Source organism: Dermacentor silvarum, chromosome 2, assembly GCF_013339745.2.
Source record: "Dermacentor silvarum isolate Dsil-2018 chromosome 2, BIME_Dsil_1.4, whole genome shotgun sequence".
Classification (NCBI taxonomy): domain Eukaryota; kingdom Metazoa; phylum Arthropoda; class Arachnida; order Ixodida; family Ixodidae; genus Dermacentor; species Dermacentor silvarum.
Window position 1 is genome coordinate 252,398,040 of NC_051155.1, and position 15,204 is coordinate 252,413,243.

Consider the following 15,204-nt stretch of genomic DNA (forward strand, 5'->3'; position numbering starts at 1 on the left):
TTTGGAGCCCTCATCAACTCTACTTGCGAGATAAACTCGAAAAAATTGAGAGAACTGCTGTGCGTTTTGTTTGTTCGCGTTATCGGAGAATCGATTCTGTAACAGACATGTTGAAATGTTGCGAACTGGAACTGCTAGAAACACGGCGAGAATAACAACGAATGAAATTGTTTTTCCAGATAACCAGAAATCAAATAAAGATAAACAAAGAAACGTACATTCTTCCCCCTGTAAAACACAGTGCGCGTTTAAACCACAGTGCCAGTATACAACCTTATAAAACATGCCTTGATGGTTTCCAACACTCGTTGTTTCCCTCATGTATTGACATATGGAATGGCCTTCCGGACTGCACTGTAACAGCAGAAAATGTTAAAGAATTTTATGCACAACTAGGATTGTATTACATACAACGGGATACGTAAAAATTGATCATGCTTTCTGTTATTTCTTGCATTTCTAACAGTCTTTACACGTGTATACCTTGTCCAGTTTCCTTGTAGTTTGTGTTTCACAGTGCTTTATGTTGTTGTATTGTCGGTGATGATATTCATATTTATATTTTCTTTGACAATTCCTCTCCTGCAATGGCCCTCAAGTGAGGGCTACAGTATTCCTAAATAAAATAAATAAATAAACCCAAGCGCTAGCACAGAAGCAGAACAGCAGCGCCCCGCGAGGCCCGTTCCGATTCGTGGCTTGCGCGCTGGCTCGGCGCTTATCAACACGCGCTCGTCAGCATGGCCTCAGGAAACGGCCAGCATACACACGCACCGACTGGTTCTGAAAGCCTCATCGAGAAAGCGTGGCTCCGAATCCATAGAGAAACATATATCTAGCGGCCAGTCGAGCCGTGCAGAGGCCGAGCAAGTAAGGGTCCGACCACCCGCCAAGCGGCGTAGGGATGACTGCTTCCACTTCACCTCAAAGGTAGACAGCGTATCATACATCCACGGGGTTGCGTCCACGCCTCCCATTTCCATATAGACGACGATGCAGCGCCGGTCATGTGCCGCTGGTTACGCCCGCCCCACCACGCGTTGAAACGCGTCGCCTCGCCTTTGGGGTAAGTGGTTTCCTCTTGTCTGCAGAAAAATTTTGCTGTTTCTTGCGTTCAGCACATTGTTAGCAAGACGTTTGTTATGCTCGGTGAGCGCATCTTGCACGTGCGGCATACAATATGAGCCGTGATGCCACCCACCGTGGTTGCTCAGTGGCTATGGTGTTGGGCTGCTGAGCACGAGGTCGCGGGATCGAATCCCGGCCACGGCGGCCGCATTTCGATGGGGGCGAAATGCGAAAACACCCGTGTACTTAGATTTAGGTGCACGTTAAAGAACCCCAGGTGGTCCAAATTTCCGGAGTCCCCGGGGACACTACGGCGTGCCTCTTAATCAGATCGTGGTTTTGGCACGCTAAACCCCATAATTTAATTTTTTTTTAGCCGTGATGCCCGTTTATAGTGCCACAGCCACTGATAGTGATAGTATCACGGCCCTGATAGTTCAGTCACCCGTTTGTTCTTGCACGCGTCTTTTCCGGATGAGAACGTAGTACACGTACACCCTGGCAATTCTTTAACAATATCACGCGGACGTCGACCGGACGGCGTGTCAGCGGCCTTGTAGCGGCGAGGGATGGCGGGATTGGCAACTTTGTGTGCGGTCGTGCAAGACGAATTCTAGTTCTAAGGTATTCTGCTGCGCTTCAGGAGTGCCCCTCACCGTTACAAGGCCACTGAAATGCCATGCGGTCGACGCTCGCGTGATATTGTTTAAAAATTGCAAGGGTGTACATTGCTTACAATACGGAATCTTCCAAAAGTCAATCGCAACTAGAGCACTGCACGGGCTCGGGCTTTGCGAAAGCCCGGGCCCGGCCTGGCCCGTGGGCCGGGTCGGGCCGGGTAGGGCAGTTTTTTCACCGGCTCGGGCCGGGCTCGGGCATGGCATGAGCTTTTTGACTCGGGCCGGGCTCGGGTATTTCGACGCGGGCCCGGGCCGGGCTGGGACGTTCTGGTGGTGTGCATGTAACGTGCAGCGAGTTATCCTCGCGCGTCTCGACTCCGAAAAAGCTGTTTCCCGGCGAAGCTGGAAGCTAGCAGTGCTACTCCCTGCGTACTTTCCTTTTCTTCTTCCGTCGTATTTTGCGCTGTTTCAACAGAATGTAAAAGTCCAGAAAGACCGAAGTCGCCTCATACCAAAGGATGCCATTGTATTCCTTGCCTAAATCAATGCAATTAATGCTTTCAGCGCGGCGCATGATTTGCAGTGAGGCGCCCGACGCGGAAAAATAATGTGGTGGCGTGACGATAGAAGTGGATTGGGCCGCATCAAAGTCGCGCCGTCGGAAACTACTAGCGATACTGCTCGGCAAGGTCATTCGTACTACTTCCCGCGCTGGTATTTGCGTTCAGACCGCTCAAATGGTGTTAATAATTGCATATGACATGTATTTATGCCTTAAGAATAAATTTAATTCTTTCATTCTTATAATTATTTTATTTTTTTAATGCCACTCGGTGATCTTTTTTGGTCTCGGGCCGGGTTCGGGCCGGGTTCGGGCCGGGCTCGGGCCTAAGCTGAAGGGGTGGCGGGCCGGGCCGGGCAGGTAACGTAGATTATTTCCGGGCCCGGACCGGGCCCGGGTCTCGCCATAAAACTTTTCGTCGGGCTCGGGCGGGCAGCCCGATGCAAAATCGGGTCCGGGCCCGGGCTGAAAAAATTGGCCCGTGCAGTGCTCTAAATTCGCAACACCTTCTGTTTAAAGCACAGAATTTGTTATCTGTGGCTCACCCACATGAGGCACTCCATATCATATCATATCATGAACGTTTAATCTGGCGCGTCTCGAGCAGTGTAATACACATTTGAGATCGTTTTGTGAAGGCTCGCTGTATAGGCACGATGAATGCGCCTGGGCCGGTTCGCATGGTGCCAGTTCTACTTGACGCGTTGCAATTGTCATGGCTAAAGCGTTCTTGCTGTGGTCTGTGTCTTCGGTCTGTGTTTGTGTCTGTGTCTTTATCAAGTTTGTGATCCAGTATTTTTTCTGTGCAATTCTAATGTAAACAGGAAAAAATGAACGTTTTTGTATCGAACCACTGGTCCCTATTGCGTGCAACTGAGAAAAGCGGCTCAAAAATGACAAAAAATTGCCATAAGGACAGCTCTGATCGCATCATTTTTCCAATATGCAGTAGCTGATTCAACCTTACTTAGTTTCTTCCTGAAGCTTGGCGGTTTTTCCAGTAAAAAGTTAGCGATCTGCGAGTTTATTATGTCTGTATGTATGACACGCTTAACAATGAAATATTAAAGCTCTTGCGCTCTACTATAGACGACGTAGTTGAACATTTTAACAGCCAAAGGTAAACTTGAATCGAAAGCAGTGCTATTGAAACCAAAACAAAAACAGAGCCGAACCACGCGTCCAAAATCGCGGAAGACAAAATTATCGGTCTGACCGGCCGCTCGGGGCTCTGGAAGCAGTGCTGTAGCTCAAAATATAGGTAGGTCATTAGGCAAAATAATAAAAAGCTTGGTGGCGCAACCCACCACTCCGTTTCAAAGGGGACGCTCATAGCATCCATCCATCCATCCATCCATCCATCCAAAATAGCCTACTCTGCACCTGAGTGTGCCATGCCATCTCGGGGCGCGGGAACACGCGTACAGACACCGCGCACGGATCGCGAGCGCTGCATTCATGTATCGACATTCCTGATGTGGACATTTACTATCCTTGGAAAGAGCGAAGCAGCCGTGAAAATGTTTTGCACCATGCCCGAACATATGACAGACCTACGTTCGCAAGAAAGAATATGTATGCAGCCGGACGGCTTTCGAGTGGCAAAGTTCAATGAAACAATACGCAGATACTGCGTTCCACAGAGAACATTTTTGGGGCTCACTTTTAATGCTGTGCACGGAAGGAATACCAGTTTTCCAAGTGCGACAGAAACTAGTCCCTTCACTTTTAAGCGTCCCGAGGTATTGTTTTCAACTGTAGGTCATGTGAAACCTGGTGAAGGCGCCCACTCCCCGGATGAACTCAGTGATAAAAAAAGTTACTAGAAGTGTCTGGAGATAGTCGCAATTTAAACTTTATCCGAGGTGGCATCCATTTCCCTTCGTCACAAAACAACGTTAAATTCAGTCAGTCTTGTTTGATACCTTTGCTTTGGTACTATACATGGTACTTATTTATTTACTTACTTACTTTTTTTATGTTTCCTGAAGACAACCTCTCACTGGCGAGTAAGCGCTCGTGATGGCTTGCTGCTTGGACAGTACTAAAAATTCTTTTCCATGAATACGACGCAAGCGGGCGCTCTCGCTACTTCGATTTGCTAAAGCTAGACATAGCGTCCACAGCGCGCGCAAGGTTTTAGTGAGACAGCCGCCGCTGGAATGCGGCTACTGCGCAGGGATATATGTCACTGGGCGCACATAACACCACTGGCGGAGGGGAAACGCCGCCTCGCGAGGACGGCCGCTGCCACGTATTCTCCTCGCTTGTTGGCCCAGTGTAAAAACCGGGAGGAATATCGTGCATGCGTTACGAGAGGCCTAGAAACGGGCTTCCAGAGGCGTAAGGGCGCGTGCTGGGGAACTCGTGAAGAAAAAAAGCAATAACGCAGCCAGCTCAGGAAAGTTGAGGGAACTTGCACAGAGGCGTGCACCTAAGTATTTTGCACACACACACACACACAAAAAGAAAAAAAAAAAACAATGGACGAGCCAATCTCTCTTTTCTACCGACCCGGTGCCTTACGTATGAAAACGCATAAACTTGCCATTTTGCTTTCTGTATCTTGTTACCATCGTCAAACTGACATTATTGTTTTTATTCCTCTTTTAGGAGCTCACATGTACCGCCAACTTTTTTTTTATCTGTAGTTTCTTCGACCTGACGGCAGAGCACTTTCGTTTCCGCCTGCAAAATTACGATTCGCCGATAGCCCGCCGGTGGCAGTGGTGTAGCTTTGAAACCGAGGAGGACCGATCATGGCGTGCCACCGTTGTTAGCGGTTTTATCGACGAATGTTAGAAAAAAAACTGCCACCCAAGAAACGTTGGTGTGCAGGTGGAGAGAACGGGAAAAAAATGAAAGAACAAAAGTCTGACACGTGCGGGCAAAATGAGAGAATAAAGGACACACAGGAAGGAGAATAGGTCTCAACTCGTTTCCTCGATATTGAACTCATAAATCAGAGATTTCCTTCGATGTCCTGTTTTCGGACAGAGCTATTCGGTGTCTCTCGCACCAGGGAGGATCGTGGCTTGCTCGACGCCGCTGATTTCATTCGCACATTCAGTACCGACACTTTACGGGCGGTCGTCTTTGTTGTTTTTCGAATATACTAAATTGTTAAAAAATGCCGGTGGCAGATATCGCAATGCTAATCCTTAAACTGGACCACTCAAAGAGGCGGACATACTTGCACGAGAAATCAAAATGCGCAATTACTAATCAGCAAAATTGCACTTACTAAGTTTTAACTGTTTATTCTACGGCACATACAACAATTTACGAATTATACCCGGTGAGTTCGCAGGGCGTATCTACTTGGAATGAATTCTGAGAATGACACCTGTTTTGAGCTAATAATTTCCCAACTTGGCTACGAAATACATTGGAGTCCCAGTTATTTTTCTGCTTCAATTCATAAGAAGTGTTCTTAAAAAAAAAAGTAGTGGAACAACAGTGCATTTATACCGCAAGTTTGATTTCGCATACTTGAAACCGGTGCCATCCTAAGAATTAATTGCAAGTTGGTATGCCTGGCAAACTCACCTGCTACAATTCAGTTAATTAGAGAAATTTTGTTAACTAGTCGATTACGCACTTTGATTTTTCATGCAATTAATGTGCGCATCTACGACTAGTCCAGTTCAATGATTAAAGTTGTGCCATCTGCTACAGGCAAATTTTAAAAACTCCATGAAGTATAAAAAGAAAAGAAATTAACCACACCATATAGGTACCCGGGCAGCAGAATCGCCTGTGTCGGTGTAGGAGCAATGGCTGATGTAACTGTAATTAATGCACGGCTCTTTAGTTAGAGAGGCGCACGCTGCACGTACTTGTACTTGCAAGCGAGCGTCACGAATAGAAATAAAGAGCAGCCAAATCGACAGTGTACTTACAGCCAGGCGGGTCGCCATTAGCGCCGCGTCGTTAAGTGCACGAGTAGCTGAGGAAGCAGAGAAAACAACTTGGACGCGCGGGGCTCTCCGAGACGCCAGAAGAAACCAGAGAAGCAGAACAATTTGATGCGCACTTTAACAGCTCGGACGTTAAACTACTGAAGTAGGAAAGTGCAAGAAATGGTAGTGATGGGAAAATGTGCTTTTGGTGACTATGCAGATTTTTAAAGCGACGCTTTCTTTGCTTGCTTTTCCGGGTTTGTCGCGGCTGCTTGGCTATTGGGTAGGTGACTATCTCGCAGATATGTTAGTGGATGCCTATGCAAAGGTTATAGTATGAAAGTACGGGTGAACTCACTTATACAACCTTTGTTCTGCGTAACAAATAACCTTCTGCATAAAGGCTGAACATTTAACGTCAGCTCACAGATATCTCTAAAGCGCACCTATCTGTTAATTTAGTGGTGAGGTATACTTGACGGATTCCTTTATTTATGTCATTCTGTTATTTCGCTTTTCAGTATGTGCAACTGAGTGTGTGCCCGTTTATGGCCAATCCTCCAGAGTTGGTGCGTCCCACTGTGACACAAGAGGTACACAGAACAAGCATCACACATTCCCGTCGTCTTTGTGACAATGCTATGTACACGTGTCTCACACTGTGCATCCGCCTAATTTAGAGAGAGAGAGAAAAAAATGAAGAGGGAAAGATAGGGAGCTTAGCCAAGGACTTGCGCGGTTGGCTACCCTATACCTGGGAAGGGGGAAAGGGGAAGAATAGATGAGAAAGAAAGGGAAGAAAGATGATAGATTGTCATTCGCAGAGTCAGTCGCAGAGGAATCTCCGCTGTCACAAGCGTTCGTACAGTCCAATAGCCTTCAACAAGTGCACGCGGGCTTTTGGGGCCTTTTCCATGCAAGAATGCATGGGGCATGGTCCCAGGATCTTAACCTCCGAGAGCGCTATATTATCTAACAGGCTCAGTGTAGCTTGTAAGTTGTAGAGCATGTCGTTGATTGGCAGTGACATAGAAGGTGCTCTAGAGTCTCATCGCACCGGCACACATTGCATATCGTGCTGCTGGCCATTCATATTAGGAATGAATAGTCATTTGTATAACATGCGACACAATAAAGTTGTTTCGCGACCGGAGAGTCCAGGTGGCAGGCGAAGTCCCAATTTAGGGTCGAGTGAGTGCAAGCGAACGGGGATAGCCGAGTGAGCGCAAACGGGGATAGCGGATATTCTAGTTGACATTAAGCGAGAAAAATGGAGCTGGGCAGGCCATGTAATGCGTAGGATGGATAACCAGTGGACCATTAGAGTTACAGAATGTATACCAAGAGAAGGGAAGCGCAGTCGTGGACGGCAGAAAACTAGGGGTGATGCAGTTAGGAAATTTGCAGGCGCAAATTGGACTCAACTAGCGCAAGACAGGGGTAATTGGAGATCGCAGGGAGAGGCCTTCGTCCTGCAGTGGACGTAAATATAGGCTGAAGATGAAGAAGATGAGTGCGAGCGTGACTTAGTGAAACCCGGTGAATTCCATCGTAGAAGTGTGATGTAGCAAGCAAGGGATTGAAGTTGCCGCGCATCAAACGTTCTTGAGAGTGGTACGGGCACCCACTGATGTTTTTATGAGCCGAGTGAGCAGCTCATCTGCGCTGCCGTTGCCGACAATTCCGCTGTGGCTCGGTAACCATTGAAAAAAAAACGTCATGTTCTCTCTCGAGCTCGGGGTGATGAGCGTACCTTATTTCGTACACTAGCTGCTCGTGTAAACCATTACGTAGGGCGTAGTGCAAGGGTTGTAGGACTGCTTTAGATTCGCAGAAATTGGCACAAAGATTTTGTGGCTGCTGGAGCACGTAACTGAGTGCACCTTGATGACCCGCAAGTTCTCATGCTGTCGACGTAGTATTGTGAGAGTATTTAAATTGCAAAGAGATGGCGTCCGAGTGAACAACCACTGCTTCGGTAGAGCTGTTGGAATTGGTGGAACCGTCTGTGTAAATGTGTATGCGGTCAAAATAAGACTCGTTTAGGAGAAGCAACTGCTTCATGGCTAGCGGTGATAAGTCTGCCTTCTTAACAATCCCAGTGACTGAGAGGCACACGTTAATTTGCCGGAGACAACACAATACCGATGTTGGGTGTTTCACAGGCTTGAATCAAGATGGTATCGAGTCATGGTGTCTTGTCACAATATCACAGAATGTACGCTGTGGTATTCGCATTGGCAAACCCGCTAATGATGGGATAGTAGTCGTGAAAGGTGTCGAATGAGCGCTCTTAGCGTCTCAACGAAGATTTGAGTGGTGATGCGAAGTTTGGAACTAGTCGCATTTTAAGGCACCTCCATTTTTCGAATATTGAAAATCAAACTTATTTGAGGTATTCATCATCAAACTTCAACGCTCAGTTTAGGAATTAAGGAAACCGAGCGCGCCGGGAGCGGGGAAAGGCCGCCCCGCTATCATATGAGATGCAAACGCCCCTTGACGAACAGCGCAATGAAGTTTGAAACTGAACGTCGGCACCAGGTAGCGGCGGTTATACTGATCGGCACGTTCCACCTGACAAGCTCTGCCGCAACCTGTAGTATAAATATTTGCCGTGACAGGTCATCATTCAAATTTCGCCTCACACTTCGACACGGGGCTTTTGCGTCTGACGTAGCAACAGTTCACAGTATTGCGATTCCTATTTTACTTAATAAGCTACCAAATGGAAGCTGAATGCCCTTTTAGATGCGAAGCAGCTTATGGTCGGGGCTATGTCCCTCCCTCCCTCCATCCGCCGTGCGGCGTCCACACCAGCACTGCGCATGCGCATCCTCCTCCCCCTCCTCTCCTTGTATGTATATGTATAGTATATGTACGCCAACCTCCGGCTTCCGGAAGCCGGCTGCTACTTCCGGTTCCGCTTCCGTTTCCGGTTCCGCTTCCGGCTTCCGGAGAACGCTTCCGGCGTTTAGCCCGAATGATCCCCCGGTGCTTCGCCCACTCATCATCATTCACTTCATCCTCTCATTCTCCTCCCGCAACGCCGCGATGAGTGCCACGGACAGCACCAGCGCCAGCGCCGGTGTCAGCGCCGTGGACAGCGCCGCGGAGAAGAGGGCTCGAGCCGCTGCCACGAAACGGCAGCGGCGACAGGCCGATCTGAAAACTAATGGGAACTTGAGTCGACCCCATGGCTGCTTCGCATACCACTCAGGGTTCCCCTACGGGAAGATGGTGTAATTTTTTAAGTGCGAAGCACTTTTGGGGCCCGGGCTGTCGGCGTCTACCGCTTGGTCACGCTCAAAACCAAGGACTCAAAACAGGGTCAAAACAAGTGCAGAATTGATCAAAACTGTTTCATAATTAACTGGCATAATTCAGAATAATTTAAAAGACAGGAATAATGAAGCATTAAGCGCATCAATTAACAGAAATTCGCTAAAATCGCTTCTATCATCAGCAAAGGCTTTGGCTCCATGTGCGTGGCGGTTTCAAGCACAGGTGTCGAAATGGATCATGGATTGCTAAACACAAGATAAACACAGGATGAAACAAGATAAACACAAGGAAAACACAAGGGAAACGCCGGCGAATCACTCCTCCGCACTCCCCCAGTTTTCACGTTGAGAGGAAGTGCATTACCGCCAAGTTTACCATTGCATTAGTTTTATGGTAGAGACGTCAGTCGGCAACGGCATTCGATCAACCGTTTACCCAGTGTGACGTCACGGGCGCCCAATTTATGCTAGTACAGGCTGTTCCGGGAATGGCGGCTCGTTTGCATATGTGCAGTGCGCAACAACGCGACCGAAAGAGGCCGGAAGTAACGTCTGTGTTCATCGGCCTGTCTTGTTCCTCAATAGCATTTTTTGTTCGGCAACGTCAACAAAACATTCGAATTGAATTCTGGGGTTTTAGTTGCCAGAACCACGATTTGATTATGAGGCACACCGTAGTGGGGGAGATTAATTTTGACCACCAGGGTATCTTTAACATGCCCCCAATGCGCGGGGCATGGGCGTTTTTTACGCGCAAGCGCAGATGCACCGTCTGTGAAATAGGCGAGATCATGTTTGTCGCCGCTAGGCAAGCGAGTGCCGGAGGAGGAAGGCGCCTTGAGGTGAAGGGAATCGCGCCCTTTCCCTTCGTGCTTCGACGCCGAGGTGCTCGCCGTGCATGTTGGCGGCGTCCGTACACGCTTGTGCGTAACCCGCATTCACGAAGTGAAACATCACTAACTTTTGCATTTCACCCTCATCGAAATGCGGCCGGGATTTGATCCCGCGACCTCGTGCTTAGCAGCGCAACACCACAGCCGCTAAGCCACCGCGGCGGGTTAAGGAGACAAAACATTTGGAACCTTTATTAGTAATATGTAGTCCAAGAAATCATTTTCCTTCTTTTAAATGAAAGGAAGTTAACGAAATAAATTTGTCAATTACCTCAAGAGGTAATTTCTGCGTTTCGAGACTACTGAAAGAGGAAGTTTCTTCTCTTCTACCGGTAGTCGCTCCTACACTTGCCGCAACGTCCGCTATACAACGCAACAAAAACAAGTGTGAAGGGTACGCAAATGCTAAACTGGAACGACAGAGAGAAAAGGGCTACTATCGAGATAGGTCGCACTGTATAAACGGCAGCACTCTAAATAATGTGCAATAAAAGGGAGCGCGGTAACAAGGAGCCCTAAGTAAATGAAAAACCTTTTTTACCGGCGCATGTCGCTGTGAACAGAAATATCTAATAACGCTGTAGCTGCGCTCCACCATCTAGCTAACTAAAATAAACTAGGCACTATATATTTGACCTCGGTAGATGAATTGTGAGAATGTGGCTAAGAATCTAGAAAAAAAGAAATAATAGAAGACGCAGTTGAAGGGACGCAGATAGCAGGAACGATTCCAGGCGCGAAACAATTTCTTCGAGCGCGCCCGTCGGGGCTGGATAAAGAAAGTGGATGACACTGGCACCGGGGAGATGTAAGCAGGAGACAGAGTTGTGAGCCGAGCGAAAAATACGAGTAAGAAGATGGCATCGCCACCTTTTCTTTCGGATGGCGATAGGCGCAGCAAGCGAGTCGAGCGAGGGGACCGGAAGTAAGAGGGTCATTTCTCAAACGACGATTCAATTTCGTGCGCTTTACTATGACGTCGCCGCCACTACCTCGGCTTGCTTGGTTGGGAAGAGCTCATATATCTTATCTCAGTGAAAATGTGCAGCCCCGTCGAAGGTGCAGCTGGTGCAAGCCAGTACTAATGAGCAAGTTTACTAGCGTGCTGTGTTTCTCAGATGTGTATGCGTCGCTGCTGTATATAGAAGTCCGATGTACGTCAGCGTCTAGGAAAAAAAAACACGAAGATACATGGCTCATTGACTATCACTCAAACAGCTAGTTAAACGCTGATACCTTATTTACGATATTACATAACAAATTAATGTATTGAATATTCCAATATATTTATTATATTTACTACATTTTAGTAATACCAGGGTCCTTCAATACTTCCTTCTGGTCATGAAACTCCCGCCGAAGTTTCATATAGGGACAAAAGCTGCCCCCAGAGGCGCCGCCGTGAGTAGAGGGCACCGATCTGCCGCGCTTGGAAGGGCAGTCGCGCGTTCGCATGGATGTTTGCCATGAAAAACATCTCGCCCACATTTTTATTTCACTGTGTCCGCTAGCTGAACATAGCAGTGCTTACTACTGACCAAATAAGATAGCATGCGAGTTGTTTATTACTTCAAGTCATTGATTGTTAGCAATGGTTCACCCAAGGCTGCCCGTCAAGTGTTACAATTTTGCTTGTGCTCGTACCTATACCTACGTTTCTTGATTCCTGTGTAGGTGATTAAAATCGTGCTTAAATTATACAGTGCGTCATCACTAAGCCTAGCTGACCCACATATTAACGTTGCTTGCGGAAGAAGTTATGGCGTGCCCAACTGCGCGCTGGCGGTCCGCAGCGCTTATTCTCCTGTTAATTGACTGTTTATTCTGGGGCATCGCAAAGCTGCCAATGGGAATTTCGCGCGCAGAACAGAAACGTCTGAATAAAGTCATCTTGGCACTAATTGAAGCAGCAGCTGTGAACTGCGCATGCTAGATATAGGCGATATGTGTTGTTTCTAAGCGAAAGTTCTTGTATTTACGCATACAAATTGAAACATGATCAGTTTAAACCTGCGCGAGTGTATTTTTTTTCATCCATTCACAATTAATGTCGCCGTGACCATCAGTTCAAGGTTGGCGTTTCACTTAGTCGCCCGAAAACACCACCCGAGTCTTTTTATAAAAATACCAGCGCAGATTGAAACCAGCTCGGAGCTTCCATCGTCACTAGGTCATTCAAGACTACATTTACCGATCAAACTGAATAACTATAGTGCTTTTTGCATGTTTCTCTTGATTGCATTTATACTCAGTTTTCTTAATCCAACTAGAGCATAATTTTTTGTATTATTTTTTCTGCCTAACAGAAAACAAGTTTGCGCAGGTCCTTGTGGATAGCATTTTGACTTGTGCTAACCACGCTACCCCTTGCAGGACAGTGTCTACTTAGTAAAAGGGCGGAATGGAGGGCATGGTATACGATTATTAGGGAGTAATTACTAGCAAGCGTCAAGAATGCAAAAGTGCCGCAAGCACTAGTGCACATATGGTTGCAATTAAGATTGCGTTTGATAGACTGGCAGAAAAGTTGGTGGATAGAGGGAGTGAGACAAAACACCAGGAAAAATAATTTGTCACTGCTTTCCTCTCTCCTGTGGCTGGACAAATAGTCTGTTCCTTTCGCGTGTAAAAAAAATGCAAACGGCACTTAATAAAAAAAAATGTGCAAACTTCAGCCGTAGTGCTGACAAAACGTGTTGCGCAGCCAACACTGGCCGAGGAAGTACGATCGTCCAGCATGATGTCTTCAACAATGTTCATGTAGACATTGGCACAGGCTATATTGTCCACGGTGCACACTTCTATAGGTGCTCGTCCACAATTTGCAGAAGGCAAAGCAGCTGGTCTGATGGCACTTGCAAAAATCCCCTAGTCTTTATTTCGCTCAGTGCACTTGGCTCTCGGGAGGTGCTCATCAGCTGTTTGGAGGCAGTCCTTGCAGCTTATTTTAGCAAACTTTCTTGCAATCTAGCCACAAAGGTAATCCGAAATGCAGTCCTTCGTTGACTCCGGACGATTGATATCTTGCATGCACTCAGCCGGCTCCAGTAGTATATCCTCCAAAAGAACTGCCAGGGTATCAATCTGAAACAAATATCTTGCTCTATCACTCAGTGAATGAGATGAATGAGAAATTTTAAACACCAGAAAGCATAATAGATCTTCACTGCATATAAGACGAGACGTGTATTCCATTAGCATCAAGTGGCTAGACAATCATTATCACATTTCTGTACAGTGCACAGCTACTCTGCAAGTTGTTTTGGTGTGTGTTATTAAAAAGTTTACCTGGTTAACAGTAGGTTCTTTATGCTGACAGAGATCTTGCATTTTTAGGAGTAGGCGTGGCCCTTCATTTTAGTCAGCGCTATCACGTTTTCGTTTGGATCACTAAGCAAAAAATAAGCACGTTCATTGCAAATGCCGCGCTTCAAGTAAACCTCTAAAACACAGACACTGTCGTGGTTTACAAAAAAAAAACAAAAAAAAAAACATCAGGAATGGGGGCTTACCGCACTGAATCCGTGGACTTTATGTTTGCCTTCATGATGCACTGATCTATAATGAGCTTACTCGCGGCGCGATAGTTTCTGAATGGTTTCCTGCATGCCACATTTTTCATTTGCCTGCGCATCCGCTTTTGCGAGCTTCCGCTGACACGAATGAAGTTGTTGCTTCACACTGCGAAGTTGGGCCTTCACCCTTTGCAGCTCTGAGGCAAAGCAAACGGCGTGCTCTATTAGGCACTCTGCATAAGCACCGCCAAGGCGATTCACAGTTCGTACTTCACCGGCAAAGAGTGACCAAGAACGAATTTCGTAATGAGAGTGACGCCAATTTGCCTGCGTAGTGAGCAAGTGGCATACTTCAAAGGTGTGTACCAGACTTACCGTGAATTTCTTCTTCGATGCATCGGTGACGTATGCAGTTTTGACGGCCGCAACTTCGGCTTCAGCGCAGTTCGAAGATGCCGCTCGCCGCCTTTTTGCAGGTGGGCGCCGTGTCGGTGCATGCAAACATTCTTTGGGCTTAGGCAAGTACACCGGTACGCCTTGGAAAATCCTCGGAATGGCGCCTTCTACCAGTTTGGGTCGATCGCGTGGCAGTGACAAAACGTTTCCATTCACTGTACACACGTCCACACGAATAATGTCTCCGGCATCGAAATGTTTTTCGCACACGCGAAAACACTTCGATTCAAACGAGAACCCGGCAGTCTCTTGTCGCGGGATTGTTCGCTTCCACCTGTCGCGTAGTTCCGGGTTGGCTGGTAAACAGAATAAGGAGACTTTTTCGTAGACGCCCTTGTATCCGGAGCGGCAGCCTGGCGCACAGCAAGTGTTAGGCATCACTGCTATGGTAAATTACGAAGTGTCGATGTCACTACATGTAGATACACGTTCAGACGAAACAAAAAACAACCACGCACAACAGCACGCCGCGCTGACACTCCGCTTTCCGGCGGCAGCGGCCGCCTTCCCCGTCGCCCTTCTAGCGACGCCAGCGCCGCGGCGCCGCAACTGCGGGCGCTATATGAAGCTCTCCCATAGCGTTACGCGGGAGTTTCATTACCAGGAGAAAAGTATTGAAGGACCCTGGTAATACCTTTCCAATATGACATTGGATGGAATCAGCTGGCGCAAGACAGTGGAATCGGAAATTACTGGGAGAGGCTTTCATCTTGCAGTGGACATAAGTAGTATGATGATGATGGTGATGATAAGGACAATGATGATATTTAGTACACTACACAATGTATTATATATTATTCCTTGAAAATCATAGGTCGCCGAATTTGATGCTTAAGCATGAGCCACATGTAAGATTACCGACGTGCTTTAAGTTTGCTGTCACTGACTTAAAGGCGGATCCAAT